Below are 16,103 nucleotides of genomic sequence, written 5' to 3'. Positions count from 1 at the left end.
AATGTGAGTGAATTTTTCTCTTTTATTTAAAGTTCCACTGATGTTGCTATAATAATGTTTGTATAGTTAATTTCTGTCTTAATCAGTGTACTACTATGGTACCCACGATAAAGAACATTCCTTTCTTCTTTCCTCTCCTTTTGCCCTTCTCTGTAGCATTGGCAATTCAAAACAATCATTAAGTAATCCTCAGTTTACATTATAAATGCTCCATAGAAAGACATTTCAAAATATGCAATCTATTAATTTGTCCTTGGATTTCAACTTTCCAGACCAGCCAATTCGGAGTTTCCTACGCCCAGCAAGACTCTTCATTTCTTTATTATCTGTCAATTTATTTCATTTTGCTTCAGGAAATTATCACCCTGAAGTAGCATGTGTGTATTATTTTACTTCTAAATATAACTAGAAAGCCATCTGTGAAAAGTAGAGATATTTTCCTGAATCATTACCACTTTACTTTGACAATCAATAAGCACTTTTTAGAGTGACATTGACATTCTGAACTAAGAACTAAGCCCAAAGAACATGACACAGAGTAAGAAGTTTTTCAAGTGGGCCCAGTAATATATAAAGCTGCTTTAAAAGGCATTCATTTCAAATCAAAGCAGATCAAAAGTACTAAACAATGGTTTGTTTTGTAAATCATGGTCTACAAGTAGCTTAGAACTAGAATTTCTCAAGGAAATTGTGCCATTTAAAACGCAATCATCTTTATCCTAATGGGATGTGTTCAACCAATCAAGAGAGGTAATGTCCTTGGGAGACTCAGCAGAGTTAAACAAAAATATCATTACAAGTCTCTTTATACATTTAATATTGAAAAGGAGTAGGAGAGCTGAGACTTTTATATGAGAACACAAAACATTTTGAATTAGATTTTAAAGTGGTCTAAATAATTCAAAAGTATAGTTCTCTTACTTGAATACATTTTTTAAATTCATGCAAGATGTTACAATTTTAAAATATATTTAGAGCCCCAAATATTATAGTTTCATATCATTTCATGTAATACATGAAAGTTATCACTAATTTTATCACATTACTGATTTTTTTTCATCAAGGAAATGGCCTCTTGGTTATTAAGAGGCCACGTCCATTTCACAGGAATCATGTTTCCACAAGGGAACTTCCACTATAGCAGTGGTTCTCAATCCTTGCTATATATTAGAATTAGCTGGGGTTCTTTAAAAAAATATAGGTTTCACCAAAAACCTATTCATTCTGAAGGGGTGGAGTGGAGAATTTGCATCAGACTTTATAAAAGCTTCCTCTGAGATCCTAATGTTCATCCAGGGTTGAAATCACTACAGTAAACTCATACTTCTATTCTCTCTCCCCATCCCTCACTTACTCATCCCCAAGTGAAAAATTTACCTGCCTTGTGAGTGTTTAGAGTATGACATACATTGGTTCTTGTTCCTCCACTGGGTAGCATTAATGCTTTAAAAAGCAGTACACCATTTCTTACACAGTTAAACAAATACCATATGATCCAACAATCACACTGCTGGGAATTTACTCAAGAGAAATGAAAACATAAGTCCACACAAACACCTGTAGACAAATGTTTACAGCAGCTTTATTCATAATAGCCAAAAACTTGAAACAACCCAAATGCCCAGCAACCGGCAAACAGATAAACAGTGATACATCCATGCAATGGAATACAACTCAGTGATACTGATAGATGCAACAACATGGAGGCTACGTGATGTACAATTCCATTTATATAACATTCTAGAAGCAAAACTGTCAGGGCAGAAATCTGATCAGGATTGCCAGGGTCTGGAGGTAAGAGCAGAAAGGAGGGGAGACTGACTGCAAAGGCACAGAGGGAACCTCCTGGGGTGATAGAAAGGCTATACATCTTGATTGTGATGGTGGTTACGTGATTCTATACATATGTCAAAACTCATCCAACTATACATTGGAAATGATAAATTTTACTGTATTTAAATTATATTTCAATTTTTTTAAGTACCCAGTTATGTATTTCTTCTCTGTCTGCTCACACAGTTAGGGATCACAGAGGGTAAGGCAGAAATTCTGAGTATGCTAGTCACTCTAAACACTCAAACTCTCCCTCAGGCAGTTAACCCAAGGTCTAGAACCTGGGGAGAGGAAGCCCAAAGGTGAATTCAACCACATTTTCCAATCCACTTTACAACCAGGCTGATATGTCCATCACCTGAATGACCCCTGAATCTACTTCTCAAATAGTTCTAAATTCAGGGGGTAAGAGAGGAAGGTAGAAATAATCATCACTCCAACTCCCCTCTCCCCAATATATGGCTATAATGATCAGGAAATCTTGTGAGATCAATACTACACTAAATTAGGGCAATCAAAATAACACATGGAAAGATGAAGGCAGACAGAAGGTCTTAACCTCAGTACTTTTATGAGTATTGACTGTGGTAGGCTGCAACACATCATGCCTTGGCTGACGTTTACAGACACAAAGCCAGTTTCCATTAGCATTAATAAGAAGACTTTTCTGACAGACTTAGATCTAAGCAGGTGTGACTGAATCAAACACTAATTTGCTGGAAAAAAAGTATTTTCATATCATGCAAGACATACAAAACTTCATTATACAGGGTTATTATGCATTGGTGGAATAATTTTTACTCCCTATAAGTTATTTATTAGAAAGGACAGTAGACCAGGGGTTGATGTTACATAAGACAGTTAAGTACACATAGATCACAGAGGACTGGCTTTTTTTTTTTTTTTTTTTTTTGCGGTACGCGGGTCTCACTGTTGTGGCCTCTCCCGTTGCAGAGCACAGGCTCCGGACGCACAGGCTCAGCGGCCATGGCTCACAGGCCCAGCTGCTCTGCGGCATGTGGGATCCTCCTGGACCAGGGCACGAACCCGTGTCCCCTGCATCGGCAGGCAGACTCTCAACCACCGCACCACCAGGGAAGCCCAAGAGGACTGGCCTTTTAATTAAAGCATCTGGGTATTAACAGGCAGCAACAGTTCAGCAGACCCAGGTTCTATTCCTATTCTATTCAAAACTGTTTTGAACTTCAGCAGTTCAAGGGCGAAGGAAAGAATTGAGCGTAAATCTCTTGAAATCATTTGGCTTGTCAACCATAATTTGTTAATTACATAACATATTTTAGAGACTGAAATTCTGGCTTCAAATACAAAAGAGTGAAAAGTGTTTCAATAGATAAAAAAAAAGAATTGGAATGCAATGCATGAGCCTTGATGGTTCTCAAAAAACAAGCAAAAAAACAATAAAAGACATTTTGGAGAAGATGAGGGATATCTGAATATGAACTGAGTATCAGATGATGTTAGGAAATTTGTTCATTTTTTTGGTGTGATAATGATATTGTAGTTATGTAAGAGATTATCCTTATTTTTATGTGATATATGCTAAAATATTAGGGGCCAAAGTGTCCTGATTTCCATAATTTGACTTCAGATGGTTCAGAAAATTATATACCATATATTTTTTCATACACATATACACATTCATAAACACAAAAATATTTAAATATATGTATACTTATGCATATAAATACACATATAAATATGGATAGACATGGAAAATACAGTTAAATAATATTGTTGAATGTGGGTATATGAGAGTTTATTGTATTTTCTTTCAATTTTTCTTTAAATCAAATTTTTCATAATAAATTTAGAGAAGAATGTAAGCATTCTATAGAGGACATGTCATCTTTTGGCTTTAGGAAGAGAAAGAACTCAATGAAATGGTAAATCAAAGGTTAAATATAATTTAAACACAACAATGTTATTATACTTATAGTTCAGTGTATACTGAACTATACACTTAAAAATGGTTAAGATGGGGGCTTCCCTGGTGGCGCAGTGGTTGAGAGTCCGCCTGCCGATGCGGGGTTCACGGGTTCGTGCCCCGGTCCGGGAAGATCCCACATGCCGCGGAGCGGCTGGGCCCGTGAACCATGGCCGCTGAGTCTGTGCGTCCGGAGCCTGTGCTCTGCAATGGGAGAGGCCACAACAGTGACAGGCCCGTGTACCGCAAAAAAAAAAAAAAAATGGTTAAGATGGTAAAGCTTCTGTGCTTTTACCGCAATTTTTTTCTTTTTAGGAGAAAGGGGAAGGATCTAGAGAAAAAGCTAAATCAATATAAAAGAAAAATAGGAAATCTTCAAAGCCAGGCTAGAACACCAAAAAGTAAGAAAGGACAAATATTCCAACCTGTCTATAAACATTATACCAGAAAATGAGAAGATGATACTAAGAGAGGATATCTGGAGTGCAAAGAAACCTTACAGAGGAGGGGCCAAGGTATGGGAGAGAAGCTTGGAGTGAATTGTGTCCCCACCAAAATTCATATATTGGAGTCCTCACCGCCAGTACCTCAGAATGTGACCTTATTTGGAGGTAGGGTCCTTGCAGGTGTAATTTGTTAAATTAAGATGTGGTCACACTGGAGTAGGGTGGACACTTTATTCAATGTGACCACTATCGTATTTGGACACAAGACACAAACACACTTAGGGAGAAGATGATGTGAAGAGACACAAGGAGAAGACGGCCATCTGCAAGCCAAACAGAGAGACCTGGAGCGGATCCTTCCTTCACAGACCTCAAAAGGAACCAGCCTTGCCGACACCTTGATCACAGACTCTGGCCTCCAGAATTGAGACAATACATATCTGTTGTTTTAAGTCACCCAGTTTGTAGTATGTACTTTTGTTACAGCAGCCATAACAAAACAGTACACCCCTCAAAGGAAGCCCAGGTCAGAAAACTGCTCAGAAGCACCCCACTAAAGCTGTTAAAAGTCTATCAGGAATTGGGGAACCATCCTGAAAACAAGGAATGCTACACAAGGTCATTACAGACTATGTGGACAGATTGGAGAGGGAAGACTGAAGCTGTCAGGGCAGAGATCTTAAAACCTTATTAAATAAGTTTGGCAAGATGAAACAGCTATTTTAAGAAGAGACACATAGCACGAGGAACTCCACTCAATACTCTGTAATGACTTATATGGGAATAGAATCTAAAAAATAGTGGATATATGTATATGCATAACTGATTCACTTTGCTGTACACCTGAAACTAACACAACATTGTAAATCAACTATGCTTCAATAAAAATTAATTTTAAAACAACAGACACAGGCATTACTTATGTCCTGAGGAAACAGGCCTGGGAATTTTAGAAAGTAAGGACTTTAAGATGCAAAGAGAGAGAGAGAGAGATGGTAAGGGCAAGACAATAATATATTGAATCCAGGCCTAACCACGTGCTAGTCTGATGGGAGAATATCTCCTAGGTAGAATTACACATTTTAGGAAGTTGAAGGCAGACAAGATGCATGTCAACAATTAATGCTTTAGGCAAAGCCAGAACTCCTTGATTTTACCTCTCTCATTATGAGGAAAAGTCACAGTAGAAATATCTAATAAGAGTATATGTTAGGTGGGCTTCCCTGGTGGTGCAGTGGTTGAGAGTCCGCCTGCCGATGCAGGGGACGTGGGTTCGTGCCCCGGTCCAGGAAGATCCCACATGCCGTGGAGCGGCTAGGCCCGTGAGCCATGGCCGCTGAGCCGGCGTGTCTGGAGCCTGTGCTCTGCAACGGGAGAGGCCACAGCAGTGAGAGGCCCGCGTAACGCCAAAAAAAAAAAAAAAAGCAGCAAGGGAAAAGCAACAAATAATATACAAGGGAATCCCCATAAGATTAACAGCTGATTTTTCAGCAGAAACTCTGCAAGCCATAGGGAGTGGCAGGACATATTTAAAGTGATGAAAGGGAAAAACCTACAACCAAGATTACTCTACTCAGCAAGGATCTGATTCAGATTTGATGGAGAAATTAAAACCTTTACAGATAAGAAAAAGTTAAGAGAATTCAGCACTACCAAACCATCTCTACAGCAAATGCTAAAGGAACTCCTCTAGGCAGGAAACACAAGAGAAGGAAAAGACCTACAAGAACAAACCCAAAACAGGTAAGAAAATGGTAATAGGAACATACATATCAATAATTACCTTAAATGTAAATGGATTAAATACTTCGGCCAAAAGACACAGACTGGCTGAATGGATACAAAGACAAGACCTGCACATATGCTGTCTAAAAGAGACCCACTTCAGACCTAGGGACACATACAGACTGAAAGTGAGGGGACAGAAAAAGATATTCCATGCAAATGGAAATCAAAAGAAAGCTGGAGTAGCAATTCTCCTATCAGACAAAATAGACTTTATCACAAGAGACAAAGAAGAGAGAGAAAGAGACAAAGAAGGACACTACATAACAATCAAGGGATCGATCCAAGAAGATATAGCAATTGTAGATCTCTATGCACCCAACCTAGGAGCACCTCAATACGTAAGGCAAATGCTAACAGCCATAAAAGGGGAAATCGACAGTAACACAATAATAGTAAGGGACTTTAACACCCTACTTTCACCAAAGGACAGATCATCAAAAATGAAAATAAATATGGAAACACATGCTTTAAATGACACATTAAGCAACACGGACTTGATATTTGTAGGATATTCCATCCAAAAACAACAGAATACACTTTCTTCTAAAGTGCTCATGGAACATTCTCCAGGATAGACCATATCTTGGGTCACAAATCAAGCCTTGGTAAATTTAAGAAAATTGAAATCATATCAAGTATGTTTTCTGACCCCAACGCTATGAGACTAGATATCAATTACAGGAAAAAAAACTGTAAAAGATACAAATACATGGAAGCTAAACAATATACCACTCAATAACCAAGAGATCACTGTAAGAAACCAAAGAGGAAATCAAAAAATACCTAGAAACAAATGACAACAAAAACACGATGACCCAAAACCTACAGGATGCAGCAAAAGCAGTTCTAAGAGGGAAGTTTAGAGCAATACAATCCTACCTCAAGAAACAAGAAAAATCTCAAATAAACAACCTAAACTTACACCTAAAGCAATTAGAGAAAGAAGAACAAAGAAAACCCAAAGTTAGCAGAGGGAAAGATCAGATCAGAAATAAAAGAAAAACAAATGAAGGAAACAATAGCAAAGATCAATAAAACTCAAAGCTGGTTCTTTGAGAAGATACACAAAATTGGTAAACCATTAGGCAGACTCATCAAGAAAAAAAGAGAGAAGACTCAAATCAACAGAATTAGAAATGAAAAAGGAGAAGTAATAACGGACACTGAAGAAATACAAAGAATCATGAGAGATAACTACAAGGAACCATATGCCAATAGAATGGACAACCTGGAAGAAATAGACAAATTCTTAGAAAAGCACAACCTTCTGAGACTGAATGAGGAAGAAATAGAAAATATAAACAGACCAATCACAAGCACTGAAATTGAAACTGTGATTAAAAATCTTCCAACAGGAATTTCCTGGTGGCGCAGTGGCTGAGAGTATGCCTGACGATGCAGGGGACACAGGTTCGTGCCCTGGTCCGGGAAGGTCCCACATGCCGCGGAGTGGCTGGGCCCATGAGCCATGGCCGCTGAGCCTGCACGTCCGGAGCCTGTGCTCCGCAACAGGAGAGGCCACAACAGTGAGAGGCCCACATACCTCAAAAAAAAAAAAAAAAAAAATCTTCCAACAAACAAAAGCCCAGGACCAGATGGCTTCACAGGTGAATTCTATCAAACATTTACAGAACAGCTAACACCGATCCTTCTCAAACTCTTCCAAAATATAGCAGAGGGAGGAACACTCCCAAACTCATTCTACAAGGCCACCATCACCCTGATACCAAAATCAGACAAAGATGTCACCAAAAAACTACTGGCCAATATCTCTGACAAACACAGATGCAAAAATCCTCAACAAAATACTAGCAAACAGAATCCAACAGCACATTAAAAGGATCATACACCATGATCAAGTGGGATTTATCCCAGGAATGCAAGGATTCTTCAATATATGCAAATCAATCAATGTGATAAACCATATTAAAAAATTGAAGGATAAAAAAACCATATGATTATCTCAATAGATACAGAAAAAGCTTTTGACAAAATTCAACATCCATTTATGATAAAAACTCTCTAGAAAGTAGGCATAGAGGGAACCTACCTCAACATAATAAAGGCCATATATGACAAACCCACAGCCAACATCATTGTCAATGGTGAAAAACTGAACCATATCCTCTGAGATCAGGAACAGGACAGGGCTGCACACTCTCACCCCTATTATTCAACATAGTTTTGGAAGTTTTAGCCATGGCAATCAGAGAAGAAAAAGAAATAAAAGGAATCCAAATTGGAAAGGAAGAAATAAAGCTGTCACTGTCTGCAGATGCCATGATACTATGCATAGAGAAGCCTAAGGATGCTACCAGAGGACTGCTAGAGCTAATCAATGAATTTGGTAGAGTAGCAGGATACAAAATTAATACACAGAGATCTCTTGCATTCCTATACACTAATGAAAAATATGAAAGAGAAATTAAGGAAACACTCCCATTTACCACTGCAACGAAAAGAATAAAATACCTAGGAATAAACCTACCTAAGGAGACAAAAGACCTGTATGCAGAAAAGTATAAGACGCTGATGAAAGAAATTAAAGATGATACAAACAGATGGAGATATATACTACATTCTTGGATTGGAAGAATCAACATTGTGAAAATGACTATACTACCTAAAGCAATCTACAGATTCAATGCAATCCCTATCAACCTACCAATGGCATTTTTCACAGAACTAGAACAAAAATTTTCACAATTTGTATGGAAACACAAAAGAGCCCGAGTAGCCAAAGCAATCTTGAGAAAGAAAAACGGAGCTGGAGGAATCAGGCTCCCTGACTTGAGACTATACTACAAAACTACAGTAATCAAGACAGTATGGTACTGGCACAAAAACATAAATATCGATCAATGGAACAGGATTGAAAGCCCAGAGATAAACCCACACACATATGGTTACCTTATCTTTGATAAAGGAGGCAAGAATACACAATGGAGAAAAGACAGCCTCTTCAATAAGTGGTACTGGGAAAACTGGACAGCTACATGTAAAAGAATGAAATTAGAACACTTCCTAATGCCATACACAAAAATAAACTCCAAATGGATTAAAGACCTAAATGTAAGGGCTGACACTATAAAACTCTTAGACGAAAACATAGGCAGAACATTCTATGACACAAATCACAGCAAGATCCTTTTTGGCCCACCTCCTAGAGAAACGGAAATAATAACAAAAATAAGCAAATAGGACCTAATGAAACTTAAAAGCTTTTGCACAGCAAAAGAAACCACAAACAAAACAAAAAGATAATCCTCAGAATGGGAGAAAATATTTGCAAATGAAGCAACTGACAATGGGTTAATCTCCAAAATATACAAGCAGCTCATGCAGCTCAATACCAAAAAAACGAACAACCCAATCCAAAAATGGGCAAAAGACCTAAATAGACATTTCTCCAAAGAAGATATACAGATTGCCAGCAAACACATGAAATGATGTTCAACATCACTAATCATTAGAGAAATGCAAATCAAAACTACAATGAGGTATCACCTCACACTGGTCAGAATGGCCATCATCAAAAAATCTACAAACAATAAATTCTGGAGAGGGTGTGCAGAAGAAAAGGGAACCCTCTTGCACTGTTGGTGGGAATGTAAATTGATACAGCCACTATGGAGAACAGTATGGAGGTTCCTTAAAAAACTAAAAATAGAACTACCATATGACCCTGGAAACCCACTACTATACCTTGAGAAAACCATAATTCAAAAAGAGTCATGTACCACAATGTTCCTTGCAGCTCTATTTACGATAGCCAGGACATGGAAGCAACCTAAGTGTCCATCGACAGATGAATGGATAAAGAAGAAGTGGCACATATATACAATGGAATATTACTCAGCCATAAAAAGAAACGAAATTGAGTTATTTGTAGTGAGGTGGATAGACCTACAGTCTGTCATACAGAGTGAAGAAAGTCAGAAAGAGAAAAACAAATACTGTATGCTAACACATATATATGGAATCTAAAAAAAATAGTTCTGATGAACCTAGTGGCAGGACAAGAATAAAGATGCAGACGTAGAGAATGGACTTGAGGACACAGTGGGGGGAGGGGAAGCTGGGACAAAGTGAGAGAGTAGCATTGACATATATACAGTAGCAAATGTAAAATAGCTAGTGGGAAGCAGCTGCATAGCACAGGGAGGTCAGCTCGGTGCTTTGCAACCACTTGGAGGGGTGGGATAAGGAGGGTGGGAGGGAGACCCAAGAGGGAGGGGATATGGGGATATACATATGCATATAGCTGATTCACTTTGTTATACAGCAGAAACTAACACACCATTGTAAAGCAATTATACTCCAATAAAGATGTTTAAAAAAAAAGAAAAAAAATGGAGCAATAAAAAAACCTTAAAAAAAAAGCAAGCAAGAAAGAAATGTAATGGAGACTTATTTTCAATCAAGAGTGCAGATAATCCAATTCATGTTCCTCTTCTGTCCCATTTCAGAGCCTTCTGGTAGCAAAAGATACACCGCCTACCTGTTGTCACAGGAGGATACTCAGAGGAGCTGTGGTTGGTATTAGGAGTGTGGTTTCAAGAAATAAAGAGGAGAAAAAACAAAAAAAAACAAGAACTTACATTGCTAGCATCAGAAGATAGGGGGAAAAAAAAAGGAGGAGAAATTGACCATCTCCTCTACCAAGGGAAATCATCACACGGGGCATGGACAACCCTGAGAATTAATAAAGAGCAAAAAGCTGGGGACTATCAGGGAAGGGCATTACTACCTTGGGTGAGCTGTCCGAAAGTCAAGGCTTAGAAAAACAACATCGGGATACCTGGTTGTTACCACAAACGCAGGCTGCAATCCCCAGTTGAACTTCAAAAAATCTCCATCTAAATACTGCATCTACTTCTCGAATGGTTTGAAAGATGGAAGAGGAAAAGATGTGATTAAAACCAGAACAGACACACTTAGAAAACCTTCAAGCAGAACACGTCTTTCGAATATAATCTTAGAACCTGAAAATATAAAGCGAATAAAATTGGAATTATTTTAGTAAAAGGAGAGAAAAGGAAGTTAGGAAGCCCATCCAGCATGCCCCTCACCTCCTGCAGAGCTTCTGAGTGTTCTTTGGAGCACAGCTTGAATATCACTGCCTTAAAGAATTAGAATCACTGGCCATTTAATGCATATGGTGAATTGGCCATTTTTAAGGACCTATAGGTTGACCAAGGACCTATGAGCTGCTCTGGTTCAAAACCCTGAGCACAGCAGATCAGATTAATTGTCTCAGGAATCTGGGGAGAACACACACACAAGGAAATAAGGCTGTTAAATGTAGGTGACCCTGAAAGGGTACTAAGAAGGGTCATGAACTTGAAAAGAACCATAAAGCGTAAGTAAAATGAAGAAGCAAAAGCTGTAAGAGGAAAAACCTAACCCAGCAGTTAAGTCAGAAGGAAGCAAGACGTGCAGAAAGTGAGTCCCATTAATAGTGAAGCATTAGAGTAGAAATCTACCAACAGTTGTAGCTGAGGTCCCTTCACTGGGCATTTGGGGATTCCTTCCTCGCCCAGCACATAGTAGGCACTCAAGAAATAGATACTTTGAGAATTGAAAACAGAGGTCATTTGAGTCTTGTCCCATTCTCCAGTCCCTGCTCTTCTTGGAGCCTTGGTGTTTGCTTTCCCCAGGTTCCCACGTGCGTCCTCCTCACAACATGCTCCTCACTGCTTGGCAGCTTGAATGAGAATTTCTTCACACCAAAGCAAGAGTGTGACTGAAGCAGGGACATACCGCATTTAGGGTACTTTCAAAAAAATGAGGAATAGAGAACAGAACTTCTGGAAATATAGAACTAGAGCTCGGGACAGAGGCCAAGGCAAATGTTGATTTGAAGGTCATGCCCATAAAAGCGCTACAAAGCAGACACACAGAGAAAAGAGCTAAGCATAGTCCTGAGGAAATCCTTCACTTAGGGGAGGAGAAGAGACAAAGGAAGCAAAGGAGACAGAAGCCGTACTTTCGGAAGGCCCCAGCCTGTTTTTTGCATCAGGCTCATATATAATCTTTTGCACTGACCACACAAACAGGGCTGCTTTTATCTTATACAAAGCATTGTATAGTGGAATACCTCTTTCCCTGGCTTCAAATTTTCATGTAGAGGGACCGTCGCAAGACTAACAGTCCCGGCTTCTTGCCCTCCTCCTTACTCCCCAGGAGAGGAGGAATGACTTACCTAACTGATGAACAGGTAATAGGAACAGCTATAAAACAGGCTCAGTGGGGCAGACTCTGAGTAAATGCACTTGGGAATGACATATGAGAGACCCATTAGGCTCTGAGCTGTGTTCTGTAGTCTCAGCTCTGCAATAATCAACCTAAGAGGATCTTTTGAATCCATGTGCCAATCTGTCAACTGGTTCTAAAATTTGGGCAGGGCAAAGAAAGGCATTTTATTTTAATTTTCAGTCTGTTGCAGACTCGTTACTCAGAAGCAGACTCTGAGACAGAGGTCAGCATGCAGGAAGTTGGTTGGGGAATGAGGGAAAAAAGCGGAAATACAGGACAAGAGGTTAGGCTGTGATGTCTCAGAGGGCTGCCAGATTTAGCCAATAAACATGCAGGGTGCCCAGTTAAATTCAAATTTCAGAGAAACAGCAAAAAGAATTTTAGCAGCAACATGTTCCATGCAATACTGGGGACATACTGATTCTAAAAATTTATTTGTTGTTTATCTAAAATTCAAATTTACCTAGACAGCCTGTATTTATTTTATCTGGCAACCCTAAAGCCTCAGCCACCCGGCATGGAGCTTTGGAGTTAGGAGAGCCCTTTCAACCTGCCGTGAGTTGGGCAAGGGTGCTGGGATGTTACAGCTCCACACAGGTTAGTCATTGGAGGCAGCTGCTCCCGGGAATAGGGTAGAAGCTTGAGCAAAGTGGTTCTCTTCAGCCACAGGCAATTCCTGGAAAGGACTGGCAACTAGAGAGTGTCAGCCAACTATGATCCCAACAGCAAGGGGGATAAATCCTTCAGTCCTGGAGGGGGGATCTAGGTGGTACAAAACAGCTTCCACGCCCTACATCTCTCCCCAACAAAAAACCCTCTAACGATGAAACATTATTTATTTAGCCCCTTCTTTGTTTTCAGCAATGTGCTATGTCCCAGAGACACTTCTGCTCTTACTGAAAACTGTCAGCTGATGAAAAGAGGGAAGCCAATCTAAATATATATTTGGCGAATGAATTCTCAATTTTTTATATTGAGATTCTCAATTTACTTTTTTCCTTGGTTTTTTGATATGTGTGGACCCTGTTTCAATTTTTTGTTCAAAAATATTTTTTTGAAGACACATTTAATCCTATTACCATCCCAAATAAAAAATTTACCGTAAGTTAGGGAAACAGGATAATTCCTTAATTTGAAAAGGGGTTTCTACCAAAAACCTAAAACAAGTCTTGTTCTTTTCTTTTTTTTATTCGACTCTCTTTTTTAATTTAACTCGTTATCATAGAAATTTTCAAACATACACAAATATAGGGAAAATAGATCAATGAGCTCCATGTACCTATCACTCATCTACAACAATTATCAATATTTTGCCAATTTCCAAATATCATTCTGAAAAATAAAATATTAGACCACATCTCCATAAAAGTCAGGAACAATATAATATGATGCCTACTTTTATGGTCAATAATTTTGTCCTAGAGTTACTGGTCAATACAAAAAGATCAGCACAAAAGAAATAAGTATGAATATTGGCAAAGTAGACAGATACCTAGAAAATCCAAGGCAATCACATAATATCTGTATGGACTAATTAAAATTTTCAGAAACATAAAAACAAGATTAACATATAAAAATCTGCAGGGGCTTCCCTAGTGGCGCAGTGGTTGAGAATCCACCTGCCAATGCAGGGTACACGGGTTCAATCCCTGGTCCAGGAAGATCCTACATGCAGCGAAGCAACTAAGCCCGTGTACCACAACTACTGAGCCTGCGCTCTAGAGCCCGTGAGCCACAACTACTGAGCCCACGTGCCACAAGTACTGAAGCCCGTGTGCCTAGAGCTCGTGCTCTGCAACAAGAGAAGCCACTGCAATGAGAAGCCCGCACACTGCAATGAAGACTAGCCCCCGCTCGGCGCAACTAGAGAAAGCCCGTGAGCAGTAATAAAGACCCAATGCAGCCAAAAATAAATAAAATAAATTTATAAAATATAATAATAAAATAAAAATCTACATCCTTTCTATAATCAACAAAAACTTATTTGAAAATGTAATAGAGAAGAAAGCCAAATTCGATTCCAATGAAACCTTGAATTACTTAGGAAAAAACTTAAAAGTATGAAATTTATTGAAGATAACCATATAATTTTAATGAAGGCTGTGAAAGATATTCCTAGATAAAAAGGTTCAACATTATACAGATATTAATACTCCCCAAGTTAAATAAAAACTGTGATGCAATTTTAGTCAAAATGCCAACAGGATATTTTATAGAGTTGGCAAGTTAGTTTTAAAGTTCATCTATGAGATGTGCCAAAAACGTCAACATTTTTTTTTTAGAAAAATGAACAAGAAACAGGACTTACTTTGCCAAGTATCAAAATGTATTATGAAGTCACAATAATTGAAATAATGTGAAAAACATTATTGTGAAAAACAGCCAATGATCTTAGAATGTGATAAATGAAGCACTTAAAATCATACAGGTACTGACAGATTATTTAATAAGTGGTGTTGGAACAAGGAGCTATCCATTTGAAAAAAAGGAAAACTAAATGCCTTCCTCACACCATACTTAAAAATAAATTCCACATGTATTTAAGATGTAAATTTTTTTAAGGATAAAAGAAAAATGGGAAAATATATCTATAATCTTGGGAGGAGAAAACTGTCTTGACAAAACATAAAACCCAAAATATATTATGTGTATGGCAGAAGACATAAAGTCGAAAAGCAAGCAAATTATGACAAAATATATTTGCAACTGATATAATACAATTTTATACTTTATTTTACTTTGTATACATATATATCAGTTTATTTGAATTATTTAAATATAGACAAATATATTAAATAGATAAATATTCATACAAAGAACCTATCAATCAGTAAAAAACAACCCTATAGTTGAGGTCTATCCCTATGGGGCTTTTCCTGTAGACTCACATTGTTGGAAATGCCTCACAGAGTAACTGTGTGGTTTTGCTTCACTCACAGAACTATTTGTTAGATCTTCGGAAAGAACTACAACATCTGGTAAAAGTATGAAAGACCTAGTAGTTAAATTTTTTTACCTTAGGTATTGGCATATCCCACAGTCTATATTATTCTTGGAGCGAATATGATTTGAACTCAGTTTTAGAGGGTGTCTGAAAACCAGGCAAATCCATCTACTCTGAGCCTATAAGTGGTCCTAAAGTAAATTACATGAAGAAATTAGATGCCCAAGATTCTAGTGGGGAAATGTTTGATGTTATCAATGCGTCCATATTCAAGTGGAGACAAAAGAAGTCCAACTAAAAGAATTATGGGCTAAAAGATAGGACAACTGTGGATTAAGCATAGCTTCTTTTTAAAAGGGCTGTCTTGACGATAAACCCTGACTCAAACTTTGGAGGAACTAAGGTGACCTTGATGGACAGTGGAGGCGATCACATGTAAAATTCTTTAAATAAAAATGTATTGACTTTAGTTGAGGGATAAATCAAGAGCCTTGGATGAGCATACATATACTACTATATACAAGTAGTAGAAAAAAGAACTACTTGTACTATATACAAGATAGATAACCAACAAGGCCCTACTGTATAGCACAGGGAACTCTACTCAATATTCTGTGATAACCTATATAAGAAAAGAATCTAAAAAAGAATAAAAAGGGAATTCCCTGGCAGTCCAGTGGTTAGGACTCTGCGCTTTCACTGCCAAGGAAGGGCATGGGTTCAATTCCTGATTGGGTAACTGAGATCCCACATGCCACGCAGCGTGATCATTAAATAAATAAATAAATAATAAAAAAGAATAAATATATGTAAATGTATTCAATATAACTGAATCACTTTGCTGTACACCTGAAACTAACACAACATTGTAAATCAACTATATTCCAAT

At 38.1% G+C, this 16,103-nt stretch overlaps 1 long non-coding RNA gene and 1 other non-coding gene across 2 annotated transcripts in view; one reads left to right on the top strand and one right to left on the bottom strand.

The window, feature by feature from the left end:
* The window catches only part of LOC115852986 (uncharacterized), a 394,615-nt gene that overhangs the window by 339,748 nt on the left and 38,764 nt on the right, over positions 1-16,103 (bottom strand). The gene's annotated exons all lie outside the window — the stretch shown is intronic.
* Positions 15,119-15,247, top strand: LOC115853113 (small nucleolar RNA SNORA18). The gene has a single exon (XR_004039428.1). It is a non-coding gene; the product is annotated as a small nucleolar RNA SNORA18 (small nucleolar RNA).

Source organism: Globicephala melas, chromosome 10 (genome assembly GCF_963455315.2).
Source record: "Globicephala melas chromosome 10, mGloMel1.2, whole genome shotgun sequence".
NCBI classification, from domain to species: domain Eukaryota; kingdom Metazoa; phylum Chordata; class Mammalia; order Artiodactyla; family Delphinidae; genus Globicephala; species Globicephala melas.
This window is presented reverse-complemented; position numbering and strand designations above follow the sequence as displayed.